Below are 23727 nucleotides of genomic sequence, written 5' to 3' on the forward strand. Positions count from 1 at the left end.
AAAACGTACACTACACGGACCGCGGTCTCATGCTGACTGATCAGTGATCGCTTGTCTTGTCGCGCTGTGTGTCAGACTCTGGATGCTTTAGACACCCGCCCACCTCCACCTCTGATTGGCTTACCATGACATTGTATTCAACCTCAGCCAATCGTCAGCATGTATGCTTGGCTCGCGCACTGTCCACTAAACAAGGAAGAACATATTATTGCCTCTCGGCGCAGAGATATGTCTGATGAAAGAAACAGGTTCATTCATAGTAACGCGCCGCATTTTTTTGTAGTAACGGTAACGACGTTATTAAGATTGGAAGAGTAATCGTTACTGAAAAAACGAACGCCGTTAGTAACGAAGTTACTTATAGTGCCATTATTCCCATCACTGGTTAACAGTCTGTTAATACTGTTAATCAGTTGACAGGACCACGGACAGACGGCGGTGAATAACTGATCCAAGGCCTCGGAGGTGCATGTAGAGCAGTCACTACAATCTTGGCCAAGACCCCGAGGCATCCATCACCTTAGTCAGCGCCAGGAGACGGGCACTCAGAGAGAAGGGGGAAGGGAGGGGGGGGGAGGGAGGGGGGGGAGGGGGGGGGAAAGAGGGGGGGGGGGGGGGGGGAGAGTTAGAGAGTTCCCATGTTTGTGGTGCTGCAAAGGAGCAGACATGTAGTACCCTGTAGTGCCATGTAGTACCCTGTAGTGCCATGTAGTACCCTATAGTACTCCGTAGTGCCATGTAGTACCCTGTAGTACCCTGTAGTACCCTGTAGTGCCATGTAGTACCCTGTAGTGCCCTGTGGTACCATGTAGTACCCTGTAGTGCCATGTAGTGCCATGTAGTGCCATGTAGAGCCATGTAGAGCCATGTAGTACCCTGTAGTGCCATGCAGTACCATGTAGTACTCTGTGGTACCATGTAGTACCCTGTACCCTAACTAAACTACCCTATAGTAAACTACCCAGTGGTACCATGTAGTACCCTGTACCATAACTAAACTACACAGATTAATCTAAAGGTCAGTCCCCGACCAGGTGAGATCAAGGTAGGTTGAAGGAGAGAGAGAAAAGATGAGTCTTAAGCAGGGATTTAAAAGCTTCGACTTTGTGTTTTAAAAACATTTCGCTTAAGAATTATTGACAGCGGAAATTCGAATCTGTGAATATCTTTCTAACTTTACCTAAATCTCCCGATTGCGATACAATAAAGCGAATCTTCATAACAAAAATCATTCTCAAAATAATCTGACGGGCAGATATTATTGCTGGCAGACCTATTTCAGCCTGCGAGTCGCCTATTGCGACCACTGAACTAGGATATCTGTTGGGTAACGTGCGTTTAGACAACACTATTTGGGACAGACCATATTAGGCTATTACTTCACATAAAAGATCATGTCTAAATGAAATGCACAAAACAAAAAATGTATGTATCATAACGTTGCCCTGGTATAGATCTGTATGCATGTATTTATTCATAACGTTATACATATTCGTTAACGTTAGATCGTGCATGGCTTTTACATTGAAAAATGTACTTGTCACGTGGTTCCGTTCTCCATTCTTCACATCAAAAACGAAAAACGAACTATCAAAATGTACACGGACCTAAATCGGCCCATTATTTACTCCTTTTTTCATTTGATTCTGACACCAAAATATGAAAAACAGCTTCGTATTTCAGTTTTTCCCTGTTTTTTTTATTTTGGTTTCAAACGGAAATAGGAAAACACCTCGTATTTCAGTTTTTTTCCTTTTTTCGTAGTTCCGTTTGAAATGAAAAATGAACTATCAAAACGTACACGGACCTCATGTGAATGGTTAACAAACACTATAGGGACCAGCCACGAGTTAACTCGGGTTTCGGTGCCATGCGTTGTGGACCAGAGCCACGAGTTAACTTGTGGCAAGTTGTTATTGTTTTATTCCATATTAATAACCGTATTAACACTATGGTCTCCAAAAACGCCTTTCCAAGTCATTCCCCGCCATGCTCATTCTGCCAAAGACGCCGTACCACGTCTTTGAGATCAATATTTCAAAAATCATATTTCTCCCCCGGAGACTTGAGATCTACTGTTGATCCCCTCTCAACTCTCCAACGATTTCAAGAGCGCCATCTGGTGGCCGATCGGCGGATCGCTCAAACCGGAAACCGGAAATGGAAGCTGGTGCTCATTCCAATTCGGTTCGATCACTCGCTAATAGTCCCGGGACTCAAGCTAGACACAATGGATAGCAATCCGTTACCAATAACTCGATAAACAACATGATTTGGACGTATATACTATTACAACCTGGAGATGGATCGCATATTTCTACATCCCATAATAGGAATATTTCTGCTCCACACTCATCACCGAACGTTGGCCACGGAATTATAAACGACCCCCCCCCCCATCCGGTCAACATCAGATGATAAGTAGTAACTTCTAGAAGCACGTCCATTTGACATTTTTTTTATCTCGCGCCGATTGCTATCAAACTGTATACAATCATCAAATCATCATAAAAACTCTGAATCTGAATCTGAATCAATATAATGCATTTAGGGCTATAAATCACGTTCTGGAGAAAGCTGCAGAAAACGATAAAAACATACTTATACTTTAGACCATATTTTAGTATGAATATGTGAATGAAAAAGTATAACGTTGCTACACCCTGAACAATAGATACTTGATGTTGAATGGGCCATAGTAATGTCAATTTAGCAATACAATTTAAAAAGTTATAGCCCTGCAAAGAAGGGGAACTTTTCCATAGACAAATAGAGCTGGCGTGGGATGGTTTATTCTGAATTTAAGCCTGGCGACCAAAGTGTTAACGTCCCCGATCGACTCTGCAGATTTACCCGCATATTTGATTTCCGCAACATGCAATACCGGCCAGATCCGCTTATGGGCGCCATCGCTCCACTGCAGTATCATTGAGGGCGAATAGGGGAAAACATTTTTTACTGTCTTTGGGCGTTTCATATGAGCCTGGGTCCCAGGCGAACATCCTGCACCATGGATCACGGTTCGAAGTGCAGATTTCAGCCTGGAATAATGGGATTTATGATCAGCCAATGGACATATCGATCTACCAGATGCCGAGGAATAATGGGGAAATGCTGCCGGCGATCACATGGGCTGACGGTAGGATACTATTCACCCAAATTACAGCCGGATTGGACATTGTTGTAATTCGCAAGCGATCGATCAGTTAATGTGGCTACTTGAACGCACACTGTATTGCTAATCAATAATACTAATCAGCGTCCCCCGCTGCCCCCATTTCATCCATAGATGCTCTGTAATAGTCCGGATGCTAAGCAGTTTGTTTTATTTCATTCGTATATATACAACAGAAATGCCGTAAGATATAACGTGACTAGCCTTTAGCCCTATAAACAGCTTTCCAGAAAAAAGACGAGACTAAAACTGCGATAAAGCTTATATTCACAACGCTATAAAATGACAACCAACCGATGGATTTTTATTTTCTTTAAGCCAATATGAAGGCACGGTTTATGCACTCAAGTGACAATGAGAATGGACAGATAGCAATACTATAAAGTATATATATAGCTATCCAAAAGTACATCGGTTTGTTGACAAACCCTGGTTGTATAGAACCATATTACACTGAAAACCGTGGTCGTCAAAGTGTTAAGGTCCACGTCACCAAAAGAGGGAGGAGCCTTCTAGGTTTCATTGTTTACTAAGTGAAAGTAAACTGACTCGCTAGTCTACATAGTTATTGAACAGAAACAAGTTACCTCTATCCTTGTGAACTGAAGACACTAAAGGAACCGCAGGTGAGTTAATATGTATATGAATCTTCAGCAATGAATAATATTTACTATTCAGCAGTGGCTATTTCTGCTGACTATCATGGTCTGCAGGTACAGTTCTCGTTGGTTACATGTTGGTCCCTGTTTGATCCGAGGCCCTTTCGTGACTGTGATGCACCGAGTGAATACTTGTAGAGAAGTGTTTTGATAGAGAAAAGTGAGACAGACTTAATTGTAGGAATTTTACATGGTGGGACAAGGGACTGTGTAATAATGTATAATAACATATATATATACGAATCTAATCTAATAAATCTGAGAGCAGAATGAAGGACTGTGCCTTGAGGTTTGATGATGATGATGATGATGATGATGAATAGTTTTATTTTCGGTCTTTGTTTACAGATAAATCAAAAACACACTTGTGTGGACTTTCAAAAGGAAAAGAAAAAAAAGAAAAAATCACAAATGTACATATTTAAAGTAAGCTCACACACAAAATCCAAACTCAATGACAGAAAAAAGGAATAGGCTGAAGCACATGCTTATTTTTGCCTATAATTCCTCCTGAATTATTTTATCCTTCAGGGCCTTTTTAAATCTCCCCTGAGAGGTACACAACTTCAACCTGTCACTAAGACTATTCCACAATTTAACTCCCAAAATTGAAACACATCTAGCTTTTACATTAGTTCTTACCTTTTTATATGTTTTAAGAATACACAACCCTCTTAAATTATACTTTCCTTCTCTTGGTTGAAAGAGACATTGAATACAAGCTGGTAGGTTCTTACTCTTAGCACGAAAAATGATCTCCAAGGTTTTTATGTAAACCATATCTACAAATTTGTATGTGCATTTAATGTGCTGGAGTGGAAGGGGCAGCATTTCTATAAACCACGTCTCCATAATCCAAGATAGATAGACTACCCTCGTTCTGCTAATCATAGAGAAGCTGGTTCTATTCCTGTACAAGAATTATCATCAAGCCAGATGCCATAATATTTGTATTCTATAACTTGTTCGATGACAAACCCATTCATATACGATATATGCAAATCATTGTAAACAATATCTCTAGCCCCTAGAGAACATTATTAATTTAGTTTTGTTTGCACAAGCTTATTATCCAAAGCGACTTACAAGTTCTGTATGACAAGTCATCAGGAAGGGTACAACTCTATCAGCTGAGTAGCTGTGTATCAAAGTGTTGAGTGCTACAGTGTTAGGTTAGTTTATTAGGACAAGTGCATGTCAGTAAGGTTAGGGTTAGATTTTTTATTTTTTTTATCCCTGCAGGACTTTTGTAATGGGTAAGAATTCTGATTGGGCTTTCCCAGTTTTCACATACTAGTCTCTCAGACAAATACTGTACTGTAGCTATGAAACCAACTGCAAATCCAGCACTATATCTAGTCTATTTAAAAGAGGATAATGGTTAACTGTATCAAATGTATGACATTTTAAATGAAGATTTAATTATGTTGAATTTACAGTTACTTTAAATTGAAAATTAATGAAGAATGTATTTATTATTTAACAGACATGGCCTCATCCAGCTATCTCTTTTCTGAAGAACAGTTCCTGTGCTCCATCTGTCTGGATGTCTTCACCGAGCCGGTCTCCATCCAGTGTGGACACACCTTCTGCAAGACCTGCATCACCAAGTACTGGGATAACAATGAACTGTACCAGTGTCCAATGTGTAAACATACTTTTGATAAGAGACCAGATATCTTTGTCAATATTGTCCTATCAGAGATGGCACCTCAGTTCAGGAAGACCGTTCAAGAGAGCAGCCCAGACCAGCAACCTGCCAGACCAGGAGAGGTGACCTGTGACATCTGCACTGGGAAGAAGATCAAGGCCATGAACTCCTGCCTGGTGTGTCTGGCCTCCTACTGTGAGATCCACCTGGAGCCTCATCACAGAGTGGCCTCCTTTAAAAAACACAAGCTGATCAACCCTGTGGAGAACCTGGAGGACATGATGTGTAAGAAGCACGAGAGACCGCTGGAGCTGTTCTGTAGGACTGACCAGGCCTGTGTGTGTCAGTTCTGCACTGAGACAGACCACAAAACCCACGACACTGTCCCTGTAGAGAAAGAATACAGAGAGAGGAAGGATGAGATGAGGACACAAGAGGCAGATGTTCATCAGATGATCCAGGAGCGTGTGCAGAAGATCCAACAGATCAAACACTCGGTAGACCTCAGCAAGAACAAGGCAAAGAGAGAGATAGCAGACAGTGTCAAGGTCTTCACTGCTCTGGTGGCCTCCGTTGAGAGAAGTCAGGCTGAGCTCATTGAGGTGATTGAGGGGAGGCAGAAAGCAGCAGAGAAACAGGCTGAAGGCTTCATCAAGGAGCTGGAGCAGGAAATCACTGAGCTAAAGAAGAGAAGCACTGAGCTGGAGCAGCTCTCACACACTGAAGACCACCTCCACCTCCTCCACAGCTTCCCATCTCTCTCCACCCCTCCACCCACCAAGGACTGGTCTGAGGTCAGTGTCCACAGTGATGTGAGTGTGGAGATAATGAGGAGAAGTGTGGCTCGGCTGGAGGAGACTCTCAGTGAAGAGATGGAGAAGCTACCTGACGTCAAGCTGAAGAGGATCCAGCAGTATGCAGTGGATGTGACTCTGGACCCTGACACAGCACATCCTGACCTCATCCTCTCTGATGATGGGAAAGAAGTAAAAGATGGTGGTATACAGAAAGACCTTCCTGACAACCCAGAGAGATTTGACGAGGCAGCCATTGTCCTGGGAAAGCAAAGCTTCTCCTCTGGGAGATTCTACTATGAGGTTCAGGTTAAAGGGAACCCTGAGTGGGATTTAGGAGTGGCCAGAGAGTCCATCAACAGGAAAGGAGGCATCAATCTGAGCCCTGACAATGGATACTGGACTATAATGCTGAGGAATGGTGATAAATATGGAGCTGCTAGAGAGGAAACCCTTGCCCTGTCCCTGAGAGAGAAACCACAGGTGATCGGGGTGTTTGTAGATTATGAGGAGGGTCAGGTCTCCTTTTATGATGTGGAAGCCAGGGCTCACATCTATTCTTACACTGGCTGCACCTTCACCGATAAACTCTACCCATATTTTGGCCCTTCTCCCTTTGAAAATAGTCTAATAATCTGCCCTCTTAACCTCTTTAGCCTGAGCGGCCCATCAGTGGACCGCAAATGAATAATGTGTCCGGGTGGCAGAATTCAGTACTGTATCTACAAAACCTTCTGTTTAAATCATCTTCCATTTATTAATTTGCTTAGCTTTTTTGTACACGTGATCTCAAGAAGGTCCTGAACGAGCTCAGTATCAGTGTTTCATGTCTGGTCATTTTTAGCATGGTATTATTCACCGTCAAAAATGCAAAGAAAAATCATAATTTATATTCTCCTTTGTTTCATCACAATTTACTCAAGCCTAGTAACAGACACAGTATTTCTGACACTGTAATAATAATAATAATGATGACTTGGATTTAAATAGCGCTCTTCACTGACCCAGAGCGCTTCACAGAGTCCATTATTCGTTCATAGACAGTCATACCAGTGGTGGTAAGCTACAATTGCAGCCAGAGCTGCCCTGAGGATTGTAACTGTGATTACATTCCCTGAGATCCATAGATGTCCCTATAGATACCAATGTGGAAAATAAAACAACAATGACAATGACAACAGACATTATACATATACACACATCTGTAATGAGGAAGTGCAGAGAACGTGGGAATACAATAAAAGGACAGAGTTTAACAAGTGCAAGATTAATTTAATGCCTTAATGGCATTAGGAATGAAGGAGTTTTTAAAACCGTAACAACTACCAGAGGGCAACAGCTCAAACTCCCCATAGAGTGGGTGAGAGGGGTCACCCACTATCTTCCTAAGCACTTTGTTGTGGATGTAGCTCAGCTGTTGGCTATATGCATCATGTTACGTTACGTTACGCACAATGTTGGAGATGATTGTGGGGGTGGAGACTAATAAAGCTCAGTGTGTTTTTGCAATAGAACCAAACGTGTCTGTCCGTCTCTTACTACACAACAAGTACTTTTCAGTAAAATGTCCTTTTATATACAGTAGATGTTGTGCTTCAGGATGGGAACTTCTTTTGTAGCAGATTTTATTTGTCAAGCTTGGGAGAAGAGGCAGAACACTGTTTAACCCTTTCACTACCACACTACCAAAGGGTTAACCCTTTCACTGACAAAGGGTTAACCCTTTCACTACAGAAGGTTAACCGTCTGTAGTGTGGTAGTGAAAGGGTTAAGGCTGACCTGTAATCTGTATTTATGTAATCCTTATTTAGATCATGTAATGTAATAAAACACTGCAACAGTATTTTTGGTGTCTTATAAACCCATGAGGGTTGGGCACTTTGTAATCAATCAATCTACATAATATAGATCTGGTTTAGTCTCTCTGCAAATAATAGTGGTTTTGAATAGTTGTCCTGGAATAATCAAACTATGTGAAATGGCTAAGAATACTTAACTGTACACAACTATATGCCCACACATTTGTTCATACACGCCTAATTGAACAGCTAACTAAATGGATGTTGATACATAATAATGTTGTTGCAATGCACAAGTCCCAGTACATAGTATGACAGCGCTTATTAATATGGACGGTTGCCATTCAATTCATTATTCAATGTGCATTCTGCATCCATTCAGCTTCCAGCCTGCTTCAGAGGTGTTTATGTGATGGATCACGGTTTATGTGGGTTTTATTTTAGTTTATTCTAGTGTGCTTTATTTTGGGTTCTGTATCGTATCGCTCTCGCTCGGCATCGCTCTCTGCACTATCTCGCATACGTGCACGCGCACTGAATAAAGACCACAATGTACCTTTAATCCCAATATTCGTCTGACCACACCCCTATCAGCTTACCCATATAAGCAGGGGTGGGGCCACCCACTCTCCTCCTTCTCGCTTTCACCACAAGGAAGAAGTGCCTCGGTAGATCCCCACACTTGACACCATGATGGAAGAAAGGTTTAGGAGCAGCTTTGGGAAACAAGGATACGTTGACATCATATCTTTATTTTCTCTCTCACTATTTTCGAGAAAATACGGCGATATTGTCTTCGTACTGGAGTGTCTGGAAGATGATGATCATTCTAAAAACCCTCCACCGGTTTTCGTATTGGGAGCACGCCGCTGCATGCTTCTCAACTGCAGTTCCTTGCTGTGTTTGTTGGGGTGAAACCTGTCAGGCCACAGCTGAACTGTCGGACATGCCGCTGTTGTGAGAAGCGGTGCGTTCCAGGTTGGGTGAGTAGTGTTTGCTGGCGGGCTCCACTTGTCTGTTAGTGCTATGGGGGCTACTTGACAAAGTTTATGGAAACCGGCCCCAGGCTAGGGTCCTTTGTTCAGCCACCTAGGCGACAGAAGACCTTGGTCTGAAGACCATTATAGTTTTAACTAGTGGGCCGCGACCATTGACACTGGTGATCCCTGTGTGTTCTGGACGAGTGGATTCTCTCTGTCACCGTGTTAAGGCCCCATCTTTCATATCCAAATGAGAGTATTCCTTCACGAGGGGATATGTGCATGTAATGTGCGATAGCGGCAGATTCATGTTCAAAGTCAGCTACACAGGCCAGTTGGTACTGTGCTGATTCCGTCGGATGTGGTAAAGTCACCGTTGTGAAGCGGTGTTGACATCTTGTTTTCTCTTTTCTCTTAAAAAGTGAGGAGAGGTTCAGAACGGCGGCCTGTCTGGGTGAGTGTTATGTCATTGTTTACATGTTCATAGCTTACGGTTAGCCAGTCAGCTGTTAACTGCTGCGTTAGCCTGCTGGATCGCTGCATGGCCTGCTTAGGGCCTACTATTAGCCAGTCAGCTGTTAGCTGCGGGGCTAGCATGTCGTGGTCGCTAGGTAACGTTAGCTTGCTGCTATGGCCATGGCCTGGCGCGGGGTAGCTTAGCTTCTCGCGCGCCGCCGTGAGCTCGCTTCTGATCGCGTGCGTCGTTAGATCGGCGTCTCGCGAGCAGAAGCAGTAGCACCCGAACGGTTGGAGCGGCCGTTAGCTTGATGCTATTCTGTTGAACGTGCTTTGATTTTAACATGTTTTACACTCTTGACCACGACGTCATCCTTGACAGGGGATGTTTTCGTCGACCCTGCCCTGAGCCAGGACGGCAAGGTTGCATCAACAGGGGACTGTAGTGCGGGTTGGGGCGGTGACGCTGCCCAGTTCGGACAACACAGGAGCGGCTGTGTTCCTACGGTGTCTGTGACTGCACTTCGCTGATCTGCGTTCCGGGTAGGAACGGGGTTGACCAGACCTCATAACACGTCTTCTGGTTTTACTTTGCTAAATGTATTGTGAATAACGGTGTTTTTCCCAAAACGTGTGTTGCTACAATGCATTTAGGATACGTTGCGGGTTATGTGTGAGCTGTTTTTGTCACTGGCAGTTAGCTTCTCCGTGCAAACGGGATGTAATGATCTGGTTGTTGTGTGAGAAACACGGCCGTGTACTCACAACTAAGGTAACTAACCTATGAAGCTATGCTTGGTGACAAGTGAGTAAAAGAATGTTCTTTCTCAGACTGTAATGACAATGAACAGTGTGTTCACACATTAACAGGTTTTCCTGTTTTAACTGGCCGTATTGAGGGTAAAATAGGAGGATTGTGTTTCCCCCCCGGTTCCCTGGGGACTTTTTCATCCTCCTATCAGACATGTTGTGCATTAATTGTGTCTTTTGTGTGGTAGGGATACGATGTAACTCTTAGCTTGATTGCTGAGGTTGTGCTAAATCTGCTGGAGAAACTTATTTCCTAAAGGGAAATTGGTTTGGTTGCTGTCATGTGTGCTTAGCAAGGCCTGTGGTCGATACTAATCAAGAATGATGTATTCTCTCATTGTGAAAAAAACGGCGTTCCTCTGTTGAGTGTTTTTGCCATTTTTTGTAGGTGATGATGGGTTGTGTGTGTCATGTGACCTACAACTGGGTTGTACTGGCCACAGAAGCACATGTGTATGTTGGACCGGGGTTCTTAGAGCCCTCGCTATTCTGTGTTTTTCCTTAGTAAAAATCAGATAGCAGGTTAGCTCATGCGCTGTGTGGAGCTGTGAAACGCTTCATAGAGCTGACTATGACTGTGTCATATTCTCTTTTTGTCGTTACATCGTATCATGGGTGTGGGGTCGTAAAGGGGTGAACTGGTAACCTTTCCTCTCCCCATTGTTCTGTCGGTCAGGGGTACACCCCCTGTCCTTCAAGGTTCCCGTCACGTGGCGGTTCGGCACGTTACGGGGGGGGGGGGGGGGGGGAGTTCCTGGTCCCACGGCCTGGTATATTGGGCGTGTGCACCGCAGGAATTCCCCCGCCATAGAGTACGTCACCGTGCGCGTCTCTGTTGGTAGGACTTCCGTGTGCTGTTCAGGTCCATGTGATGGATCTGTTTTCAGGGGGGGTGGTCAGGGCTCCTCCTCACCAAGCGCCTATTCAGGCCTTCTGTGAGTTCGGACTCCTTCTTCCATGTGAGGAAGCCTCCATCAGAGTACAGAGCCTTCCTCCTCAGATTGTCAAAGTGAGTGGACCCTCTAGAAGGGTCCTTTTCTATTGTATGTATATTCGATTCAATTCGTTTATTGAGTGTGTATGGGTTCAGTGCCTCTTCCCCGGAGGCCCTAAAACCAGTTTTTTACATGGCTCAAGGTGCAATATATTCTTTTCAATCTGTACAGCTCGCGTGGGAAGTCTCTCTGGGGATCCCCGTCTCTTTCCTATGGGAGGGTGGTGGGATGTAAAAATGTGAACATTTTTTACCCCGGCTGTGTAGACTGGGATACATACTGTTGATGCTTCCTTCTTTCTATTCCAGAAGTGTTGGAGTTAGGGAGTGTCACACCCCTCTTGTCGTTCCCCTGGGCGCCTTGGGGATTCAATGACAGGTCTAAATAGCCTGTTCATTGATGGGGGTGTGTCCCGACGCACGTATAGTGCTAGCTCGCTGTAAACAGGCGATTGACTGGCACGCCTTGGTTGCTTGTGGTTGAAACAGCGTTTTTATAAAGCAACTGAGATGGGGGTTTTTCCTCTTCCGACGACCACATCCCATGACCTGGGTGGGTTGTCGACGGATTCTCGTTCATGTCTGGGGGATGATGACGGGATGGATCTGAACATATGTGGTGGGGTCTCACGCCCTTGGGGTGGGCCACCAGGCGCGGTTCGTCCGAACGTCTGGGTGGCGCCTTCTTTTCATGTTAAGATCAACACGCATATCTGCCCTTCTCCTGGAGTAGGCATGTCGGCGTGGTTAGGGCACGGGACTGGTTCTGGTCACGCTGGTCCAGATCAGTTGAACCCGTTGTCCGCCGGGGATGCAGATCTGCTGTTCTGGTACCCTGAGGGACTTGGGCTTTTTTCAGGGGGAAAAATGCCAGGTCAGTCTGGGTGTCACAGGGTTAAGCGCTATGGAGACCCTGGTTGGGTATGTTTTTACTCAGCACTATCGTCATGGCTTACAGCCATGCCATTCTGTACGCGCTCGATCTCGTCGGATCTCGGCCGCTACACAGGTTGGTCCTGGTTAGTACTTGGTTGGGAGACCGCCGGGGAATACCAGGTACGGTGTGCTTAGGGGCTGGTTCTCCATTATTTTTCGCTCCTCTCTCACGCATGGCGAAGAGGGGCCTGTGGGGGTGGTTTTTTGACCTCCTCTGGTGACCCTGTGCTTCCCGTACCGCCAGGCCCGGTCCGAAGTGATGTTTGCGACCCGTAGGCCTGGGTTAACCCTTTTTGGAAACTGAAACACTTGTACTGCGGTATAGCCGGTGTATACCCGCAGGTGTGTTTTGGAGTTTTTTCTTGAGGGGTTATAGGAACAACCACCGCATTGGGTAACACCGAGGTGGTTGATTCCCTGGTGTGTTGGAGCAGTGTCAACTCCCGGGTTCACCGTTTGAGGGTGCCCCTGCACGTTCATGACGTCTGCCAATCGTGTCAGCCTTCTCTGCCTCGACCCCTCTGGGTGGGGGTTTTTAAATGGAGGCTTGGTCATGCAACACCGCCAGCTTACGCTCCTTCCGCCGGGGCGGCTGTGTTCAGCTGTCCCCTCTGGCGCCTGTCTCGTCCGCAGTCTCCAGGCTAGGGTTAACAGCCTGTTGCCTGGTTTTTCCCCGGTGCGCTGCCTGCTTCCGTTGGTTAACCTTTTTTGTGTGCTTACGGCCATGCTGACTGCCTGTTCTGCAGGGTCAGTGTGCCAGGCGGTGTACTATTGGGGGGACAGGGCCCGCTCGGCTTACGGCCATACCAACCTGAACACGCCCGATCTCGTCCGATCTCGGAAGCTAAGCAGGTTCTGGCCTGGTTAGTACTTGGATGGGATTCCGCCTGGGAATACCAGGTGCAGTAACTGAGGGGCCTTTGTCCGAATACGCTGGCGATGTGGGGGGCGGGGCACTACGTGCCCACCTGGTGGGGTCTTGATGCTGGCATCATGGACTTCTCCGGGCCCCCATTCTAGGGAGTCCAGTCCTTTTGGTGGGTCTGGGTCTTCCTTCGTGCTCCGCTGCTACGGCCTTGCCACGGGGTTGGGTTTGCCCTTGACCCCGTGATTCTGGGGGCAGTAACGAGGTTGTTCCTCCGTTCGTTCCCGGGTGGCATGCGGGTTGTGCGTGTGTGTAGTCGTGGGGTCAAGCCACGGTCTGCTCACCCTGTGCGTTGAGTTGCTTGAGTGCCTCTTCGCACGGTCGGGTCCGTCGCCCTCCCGTGAAGCCCCTAATAGGGGGGGTGCCCGCCATTAGGGTGGGTCGGGGGGGCTCGGCCCTCCCTGTTCTGATGGTTTGTGGGGGGCTGTCAGCGGGGTGTATTTGTCGGCCGTTGGCTCTCGCTCGGCCTCCCTTGTGCAGAGAGCGATGCCGAGCGAGAGCGATACGATACAGAACGTTGGGTTATGACTATAACCAAGTTCTGTTAGTATAGCGACGCTCGGCATCCGACGCCACTGCAGCCTTTGACCTCGCCTTGTGGCGAAAGCTTGGGAAGGAGGAGAGTGGGTGGCCCCACCCCTGCTTATATGGGTAAGCTGATAGGGGTGTGGTCAGACGAATATTGGGATTAAAGGTACATTGTGGTCTTTATTCAGTGCGCGTGCACGTATGCGAGATAGTGCAGAGAGCGATGCCGAGCGTCGCTATACTAACAGAACTTGGTTATAGTCATAACCCAACGTTTTCTCTGGTGAGCTGTCAATCACCAGACACCAGTTAATTGCCATGCGGCATGGCAGGTGTGTGGGCTTGATTGGTGTCAGGTGTGCAGTGCCTTTAAGTAGGCTTGGTTGACTGTGTTCGGATGCTTGTCCATTTCATATGATCTGCAGACACGATTAGGGTGAATCCATAATATCCCTCATTCTGGGATATAATAATATTTTTCACATCCAAATGAAGTATTTGTGGCAAATAAAGTACAGTATGTGAAATAAAGTGAAGATAAAGTTTGTGTGTGTGTGTGTGTGAGAGAGAGAGAGAGAGAGAGAGAGAGAGAGAGAGAGAGAGAGAGAGAGAGAGAGAGAGAGAGAGAGAGAGAGAGAGAGAGAGAGAGAGAGAGAGAGAGAGAGAGAGCAGGAAATGGGAGAAGAGGTTCATGTGAAGGGTTAAGTTCCACGTCACCAAAAGAGGGAGGAGCCTTCTAGGTTTCATTGTTTACTAAGTGAAAGTAAACTGACTCGCTACTAGTCTACATTGTTATTGAACAGAAACAAGTTACCTCTAGCCTTGTGAACTGAAGACACTAAAGGAACCGCAGGTGAGTTAATATGTATGAATCTTTAGCAATGAATAATATTTACTATTCAGCAGTGGCTATTTCTGCTGACTATCGTGGTCTGCAGGTACAGTTCTCGTTAGCCCCTAGCCCCTTTCGTGACTTTCGGTTTGCAAGCCTGTGGCTTTTGTGACCGGAGTCACTTGCCCACCCGCCCCGATCACCCAGTAGCGAAACGACCAAGCGTCGTCAAGGGGCTCGCGGTGTGTCAAGAATACATCAGATCTGAATTTCAAAGATACCCAGCGTACAATATGGGTCTAACACAGCTTCACGATGGGGTCTGGAAGCTCGGAGTTGCTAATAAACAGTTTAAAACATTGTTACTCGACGAGTGGTATTTACAGACCGAACGTCCATCTCCGCCGTTGGTGTCACAGCGCATGCGCACCATGCCGCGTTCACGTTACTGGGAAGAAGCGGAAGAACCAGAGGACATCTCGTTGCTACAACTAGGAAGCCTTCACGCTTTGACTCTATATATATCTATGGATGAAACGCCCACATCCATACTTCCGCAATTCGTGACGCGAAGTGGGAGATATGGGGTCTATAAAAGAATCCCATATGTCCTAGTAGGAATTACCACTAGGAGGCTGACGTGAATGGTTTTTCCCAGTCGGAAACTGGTTCTTCCGCTTCTTCCCAGTAACGTGAACGCGGCATGGTGCGCATGCGCTGTGACACCAACGGCGGAGATGGACGTTCGGTCTGTAAATACCACTCGTCGAGTAACAATGTTTTAAACTGTTTATTAGCAACTCCGAGCTTCCAGACCCCATCGTGAAGCTGTGTTAGACCCATATTGTACGCTGGGTATCTTTGAAATTCAGATCTGATGTATTCTTGACACACCGCAAGCCCCTTGACGACGCTTGGTCGTTTCGCTACTGGGTGATCGGGGCGGGTGGGCAAGTGACTCCGGTCACAAAAGCCACAGGCTTGCAAACCGAAAGTCACGAAAGGGGCTAGTTAGCCCCTTTCGTGACTTTCGGTTTGCAAGCCTGGGGCTTTTGTGACCGCAGTCACTCGCTTTCGCATCGGGATCATCCAGGAAAACAACAACCAAGCGTGATCGCAGGGCTCGGGGTGTGTCAAAAATATATCAGATCTGAATTTCAAAGATACCCAGCTTACAACATGGGTTTAACACAGCTTCACGATGGGGTCTGGAAGCTCGGAGTTGCTAATAAACAGTTTAAAACATTGTTACTCGACGAGTGGTATTTACAGACCGAACGTCCATCTCCGCCGTTGGTGTCACAGTGCATGCGCACCAGGCAGCTGAATGAATGAATGAAAACTTTATTTAACAGATTGCAGAATGGGTACAATACAGTACGGCTCAATACATACAATTGTTAAGGGGATGCAGACCTGAGAAAGACGTTTGTCTTGTTTCCATCAGGGTCCCCCATTTTCAATTCATATAGACATTTATGACATACACAACATACATGACATTTATGGCATAGGGACATATAGGTATTTAGTACTGATACATTTGTGACATAGGCGGTATTCAAATATACAGTACTGTTACCCCTAGATCCTGACAGAGTATATACATATGATGGGGAGGGGACTGTACATTAGGAGGGGGTGGGTGGGTGGGAGGGAAATATACATACGGCGGGGAGGGAATATATACATGCGGTGGGGAGGAGACTGTCTATTAGGAGGTGGTGGGGGTTTTGGGCATTTACGGTGGCCAGTTTCGAATTGCAGCCTCCCGTAGGTGCTCTTTAAGAGCGGTTTTGAATGTGGGCAGGGATTCACATTCCTTTACAGCTTTGGGTAGGGCGTTCCACATTGTTGTGGCATAATTGCGAAACGTGTTTAGTCCCTTGTTTGAGCCGAATCTGGGTTTAACATGATTTGTTGAGCTTCCTCTGGTGTAGTGATCGTGGTATTCACTGACCTTTGGGAAGTATTTTGTCATGTACATGGGCACCCCGGTCGTATAGTGTATCTTGTAGACCAGGCCCATTGCAAGTTGCTGTACTCTGTCGTCTACTCTAAGCCATCCTAGGTTGGCAAAGTGGGCAGGGGTGAGGTGGGTTCTAGGAGTAAGGTCAAGCAGTAGCAGCGTTTCCGTTAGCCGGTAATTACCGGTATTTGACTGGCAAAATATGTTGAAGTCCGAATATTTAAATATCTCCGGTCATAATGTCCGGTGGAAATAATTCCTCTAAGCACAATTTTATTATTTGAATTGTATTAAAATAGGCTAAAATTAAATAGCCTATGCGATGAACGAAACAATCATTACATTTGTTTCATTGTGCTTCGCTCTAATAAAGCGCGGATGGCGCCGCTCGGATGTGAATCTTTTTTTTTCTTTTTTTGAGCCTGTCTGGCCACCATAATAACGACAAACAGCTATACGAGCGAGAGAGAGAGATGGCCAAACAAGCTAAACTTAACAAATATTTCATGAAACCAAGCACAAGCAGGTCTAATAATAATGACATTGACAACGAAGATGAGTCTTCTGAAGTCACAGAGACCGCCGATGCTCCCGCGGAAAATAAACAAATGTCGAGCGTTCAGGCGGCGGCCCGAGTGGAAAGTTAAATTCTCCTGGCTGAGGTACGACATTATAGTCTAGTAGTCTAGCGTCTATGATGTACGAGAGATAACATTGATTGAACGTACACAAAGTACACTTTATTGATTGAACCACAAAGAGCATCCCCAGTCTGCTGCTACCGTTGCGAGCCTCGCAGAAGTCCACCTGTTCCAATGCAATGGGGATCTAGTCGCAGGTACAAAACGGATAGGCAGAACGAGACGGGGTGAGTAAGTGTTGACATTTTTTAATCATAATGCAACTGTTGGTTGACTGCCGTGTCACATAGTAATGCATATAATTGATTATAACTAAATGTAGGCTATAATGAAATCAACAAACGCATTACGAGCATGTGGCTCGTCCTCTCGCTCTCTGCATGCAAACGAGGCAATGTGATGATCAACTACAGTTTGCTGTGTGTGAAGTTGAACATTATGACATGTGTGACGTGTCTGATACAACGAGGTGAAGCGATGTCGACTCGAGATTCATTTGGGGGTGCGTGTGACAGCTGCTGCAGCCGCGAGCCTGCGGCGCGGGAGCTTGATGCTGGTAGCGTATCGCACTAACTTGGGAGGCGAGAGATAGTAATTTGATTCTGCAAATAAATTTCTCATTCTTCGCTTGATGTAATTAATACAAATGTCCAATATAACGGAATTCGTTAGCTCATAAAAATGTGATTATAACAGACTGCTGTTTAAAACTCTGACCGGAATTTCAGGAATATGTCCGGGGATAGAAATCTTGCAGGACATCCAGACCGGCACGAATATGTTCTAACGGAAACGCTGAGCAGTAGTCTGACCAGTTTGTTTTGAGATGTTTGTAATTTTGTTTTTAGCGCCTTTGAGGTGCTTTGGTACCATGAGGTGCAAGCATAGTCGTAGTACCCTTGAATGAGTGCTCCTGCTAGAGTCTTCAGGGTATTCTTGTTTACCAGTGAGGAGATCCGGTACAAGAATCGAGTTCGTTGGTTGACTTTTTTTTATTACATTGGATGCCATTTTGTCACAGGAAAGATTTGCCTCTAGGATGGAACCCAGGTAGGTAATATCTTCTTTCCTTGTGACAATATTGTCACCCACTGTAACTGAGAAGCCGTCGGTCTTGCTGAGTTTGTTATTTGAACCGAAGAGAATGGACTCTGTTTTGCCCATGTGTAATGATAGTTTGTTATCAGCGAGCCATATGCAGATTTTGCCTAGTTCTGAGCTGAGGGTTTTTTCAACCTGTAACTTGTTCTTGTCAGAGACCAGCAGGGCTGAGTCGTCCGCAAACAGGTCACGAAAGTCACGAAAGGGGCTAAATTCTCGTTTGGTTACATGTTGGTCCCTGTTTGATCCGAGGCCCTTTCGTGACTGTGATGCACCGAGTGAGATACTTGTAGAGAAGCGTTTTGATAGAGAAAAGTGAGACAGACTTAATTGTAGGAATTTTACATGGTGGGACAAGGGACTGTGTAATAATGTATAATAACATATATATATATATACGAATCTAATCTAATAAATCTGAGAGCAGAATGAAGGACTGTGCCTTGAGGTTTGATGATGATGATGATGATGAATAGTTTTATAGGTCTTTGTTTACAGATAATATCAAAAACACACTTGTTTTTCTTTCAAAAGAAAAAGAAAAAATCACAAATGTACATTATTTAAAGTAAGCTCACACACAAAATCCAAACTCAATAACAGAAAAAAGGAATAGGCTGAAGCACATGCTTATTTTTGCCTATCCTTTACAATTCTTAAAAACAAAATATATAAGAGAAAATTTGCTGCAAGATAAAAAAAAAATCTTTAAGAGAAAAAAGAAAAGAGAAAATAAATGTTTGATGTTTTACTCAACTGTACTCCTGAATTATTTTATCCTTCAGGGCCTTTTTAAATCTCCCCTGAGAGGTACACAACTTCAACCCGTCACTAAGACTATTCCACAATTTAACTCCCAAAATTGAAACACATCTAGCTTTTACATTAGTTCTTACCCTTTTATATGTTTTAAGAATACACAACCCTCTTAAATTATACTTTCCTTCTCTTGGTTGAAAGAGACATTGAATACAAGCTGGTAGGTTCTTACTCTTAGCACGAAAAATGATCTCCAAGGTTTTTATGTAAACCATATCTACAAATTTGAATGTGCATTTAATGTGCTGGTTTCATTCAGAGTGGAAGGGGCAGCATTTCTATAAACCACGTCTCCATAATCCAAGATAGATAGACTACCCTCGTTCTGCTAATCATAGAGAAGCTGGTTCTATTCCTGTACAAGAATTATCATCAAGCCAGATGCCATGATATTTGTGTTCTGTAACTTGTTCGATGACAAACCCATTCATATACGATATATGCAAATCATTGTAAACAATATCTCTAGCCCCTAGAGAACATTATTAATTTAGTTTTGTTTGCACAAGCTTATTATCCAAAGCGACTTACATGTTCTGTATGACAAGTCATCAGGAAGGGTACAACTCTATCAGCTGTGTATCAAAGTGTTGAGTGCTACAGTGTAGGTTAGTTTATTAGGACAAGCAGGGACCGAAACTAAAGCCCGCCGCCCGCCAGGGGCGGGCTGTTTTTACCTTTGGCGCATGACACTTAGAGGGCTGCCCGCCGTGTGGCGTGTAGACGTGTAGTTCATAACTTCATAACGATACTCTTGTGCGAGTACAGATTATAGCCGCTCGTCTTTTTTTTCTCCGCCGCGAGATCGTTAAAAAACTACAAGTCCCACATCGCACTAGGTCCAATCACAGTAGAGTGACGTGACTGGTTTCATGAGAAAAAAAGCAAATGACCAATCGGAAGCTATCTGGCTTGTTTACTTCATCTGCTCTAGTCTATATCGGACCTCCAAGAGTCTAACGTTACTGTTTAAACAATGACCCAGTCAACTATTCACTTTTAGTTTAATACATGACGAGGCATTGTCTAACGGTATCTAGCTGGCTAGCTACTGATAGCTGCTGATATCAACAAATGCTCCAGCAATAGTCTACTCGAGTGCATAATACCTCCGGTCCCTCGTTAGCTAGCTTAGCTAGCTCACGCTGATCCATCTGTCCCAGTAAACTAAATTGTCTTAACGTTATCTACCGGACTAGCAGTAGCTACAGATAGCTCCTGATATCAATGTCTTATAACATTGATTGAATGCGTATTCTAGAAGAGGGCATGTTGAATGTGATTTGACAAAAGAACGGTAACGTTATAAATAGGTCCAGCTGCATCGCCGGAGAATCCTTGCATGCTGAATGTAGGGTCTAGCTGAATATAGGGTCTAGCTGCAGGGCCGGAGAATCCTTGCTGGAGCTGGAGACTACTCAAGTATACACACAGACAGTGGAGCTGTTTGCAGATAGCAAGCATTTTGACTTATTGCGTGGTGGCGATGTCTCGCAGATAATACAACTACAAGTATGATTATATAATATATATTTTATTTAAATTTTTTTTTTATATAAAATCTATATATATATTTTTTTAATCAAAAGAAATTTGGCAGGTAAGAAATATGCTTGGCGGGTAGACTCTTCCCATCTACCCGCCACTGGCCGGTGAGTCAAAAAGTTAATTTCGCTCCCTGAGGACAAGTGCATGACAGTATGGTTAGGGTTAGATTCTTTATTTTTTTTTTATCCCTGCAGGACTTTTGTAATGGGTAAGAATTCTGATTGGGCTTTCCCAGTTTTCACATACTAGTCTCTCAGACAAATACTGTACTGTAGCTATGAAACCAACTGCAAATCCAACGCTATATCTAGTCTATTTAAAAGATGATAATGGTTAACTGTATCAAATGTATGACATTTTAATGAAGATTTAATTATGTTGAATTTACAGTTACTTTAAATTGAAAATTAATGAAGAAATGTATTTATTATTTAACAGACATGGCCTCATCCAGCTATCTCTTTTCTGAAGAACAGTTCCTGTGCTCCATCTGTCTGGATGTCTTCACCGAGCCGGTCTCCATCCCTTGTGGACACACCTTCTGCAAGACCTGCATCACCAAGTACTGGGATAACATTGAACTATACCAGTGTCCAATGTGTAAAACATACTTTTGATAAGAGACCAGATATCTTTGTCAATATTGTCCTATCAGAGATGGCACCTCAGTTCAGGAAGACCGTTCAAGAGAGCAGCCCAGACCAGCAACCTGCCAGGACCAGGAGAGGTGGACCTGTGACTTCTGCACTGGGAAGAAGATCAAGGCCATGAAGTCCTGCCTGGTGTGTCAGACTTCTTACTGTGAGATCCACCTGGAGCCTCATCAGAGAGTTGCAGCCTTGAAGAAACACAAGCTGATCAACCCTGTGGAGAACCTGGAGGACATGATGTGTAAGAAGCACGAGAGACCGCTGGAGCTGTTCTGTAGGACTGACCAGGCCTGTGTGTGTCAGTTCTGCACTGAGATAGACCACAAAACCCACGACACTGTCCCTCTAGAGAAAGAATACAGAGAGAGGGAAGAATGAGATGAGGACACAAGAGGCAGATGTTCATCAGATGATCCAGGAGCGTGTGCAGAAGATCCAACAGATCAAACACTCGGTAGACCTCAGCAAGAACGAGGAAAAGAGAGAGATAGCGGACAGTGTCAAGGTCTTCACTGCTCTGGTGGCCTCCGTTGAAGAATTCAGGCTGAGCTCATTGAGGTGATTGAGGGGAGGCAGAAAGCAGCAGAGAAACAGGCCTGAAGGCTTCATCAAGGAGCTGGAGCAGGAAATCACTGAGCTAAAGAAGAGAAGCACTGAGCTGGAGCAGCTCTCACACACTGAGACCACATCCACCTCCTCCACAGCTTCCCATCTCTCTCCACCCCTCCACCCACCAAGGACTGGTCTGAGGTCAGTGTCCACAGTGATGTGAGTGTGGAGATAATGAGGAGAAGTGTGGCTCGGCTGGAGGAGACTCTCAGTGAAGAGATGGAGAAGCTGCCTGAAGTCAAGCTGAAGAGGATCCAGCAGTATGCAGTGGATGTGACTCTGGACCCTGACACAGCAAATCCTAACTTCATCCTCTCCGATGATGGAAAGAAGTAAAATGCGGTGTTACACGGAAAGACCTTCCTGACAACCCAGAGAGATTTGACCCCTCATCCATTGTCCTGGGAAAGCAAAGCTTCTCCTCTGGGAGATTCTACTATGAGGTTCAGGTTAAAGATAATACTGAGTGGGATTTAGGAGTGGCCAGAGAGTCCATCAACAGGAAAGGAGACATCACGCTGAACCCTGACAATGGATACTGGACTATAATGCTGAGTGATGGTGATGAATATATAGCTTGTGCAGAGAAAGACCTCTCCCTCTCCCTGAGAGAGAAACCACAGGTGATCGGGGTGTTTGTAGATTATGAGGAGGGTCAGGTCTCCTTTTATGATGTGGAAGCCAGGGTTCATATTTATTCTTACACTGGCTGCACTTTCACCGATAAACTCTACCCATATTTTGGCCCTTGCATGAATTGTGAAAATAGTCTAATAATCTGCCCTCTTAACCTCTTTAGCCCGAGCGGTCCTTCAGTGATGAATAATGAATAATGTGTCCGGGTGGCAGAATTCAGTACTGTATCTACAAAACCTTCTGTTTAAATCATCTTCCATTTATTAATTTGTTTAGCTTTTTTGTACACATGATCTCAAGAAAGTCCTGAACGAGCTCAGTATCAGTGTTTCATGTCTGGTCATTTTTAGCATGGTATTATTCACCGTCAAAAATGCAAAGAAAAATCATAATTTATATTCTCCTTGTTTCATCACAATTTACTCAAGCCTAGTATCAGACACAGTATTTATGACACTGTGATTACATTCCCTGAGATCCATAGATGTCCCTAGATACCAATGTGGAAAATAAAACAACAATGACAATGACAGCAGACATTATACCTATATCTGTAATGAGGAAGTGCAGAGAACGTGGGAATACATTAAAAGGACAGAGTCTAACGAGTGCAAGATTAATTTAATGCCTTAATGGCATTAGGAATGAAGGAGTTTTTAAAACTGTAACGACTACCAGAGGGCAACAGCTCAAACTCTCCATAGAGTGGGTGAGAGGGGTCACCCACTATCTTCCTAACTTTCTTCCTAAGCACTTTGTTGTGGATGTAGTTCAGCTGTTGGCTATATGCATTATGTTATGTTACGTTACGCACAACGTTGGAGATGATTGTGGGGGTGGAGACTAATAAAGCTCAGTGTGTTTTTGCAATAGAACCAAACGTGTCTGTCCGTCTCTTACTACACAACAAGTACTTTTAAGTAAAATGTCTTCCGTTTATATAGATGTTGTGCTTCAGGATGGGAACTTTTGTAGCAGATTTTATTTGTCAAGCTTGGGAGAAGAGGCAGAACACTGTGTTTAACCCTTTCACTACCACACTACCAAAGGGTTAACCCTTTCACTGCGATGATACAGAAGGTTAACCCTTTCACTACCACGGGACAAAGGGTTAACAGTTTCACTACAGAAGGTTAACCGTCTGTAGTGTGGTAGTGAAAGGGTTAAGGCTGAGCTGTAATCTGTATGTAATTCTTATTTACATAATGCAATGTA

The 23727-nt window shown here is 44.7% G+C and overlaps 1 pseudogene across 1 annotated transcript; it reads left to right on the forward strand.

Moving 5' to 3' along the window:
• Window positions 1-5322: 5322 nt before the first annotated feature.
• On the forward strand, window positions 5323-23320 carry LOC311223769 (annotated as a pseudogene). Its single transcript has 2 exons — window positions 5323-6904; window positions 21056-23320. The product of its transcript is annotated as an uncharacterized misc_RNA (transcript).
• Window positions 23321-23727: the final 407 nt, after the last annotated feature.

Source organism: Notolepis coatsorum, assembly GCF_963971535.1.
Source record: "Notolepis coatsorum genome assembly, chromosome: 2".
Taxonomy (NCBI): domain Eukaryota; kingdom Metazoa; phylum Chordata; class Actinopteri; order Aulopiformes; family Paralepididae; genus Notolepis; species Notolepis coatsorum.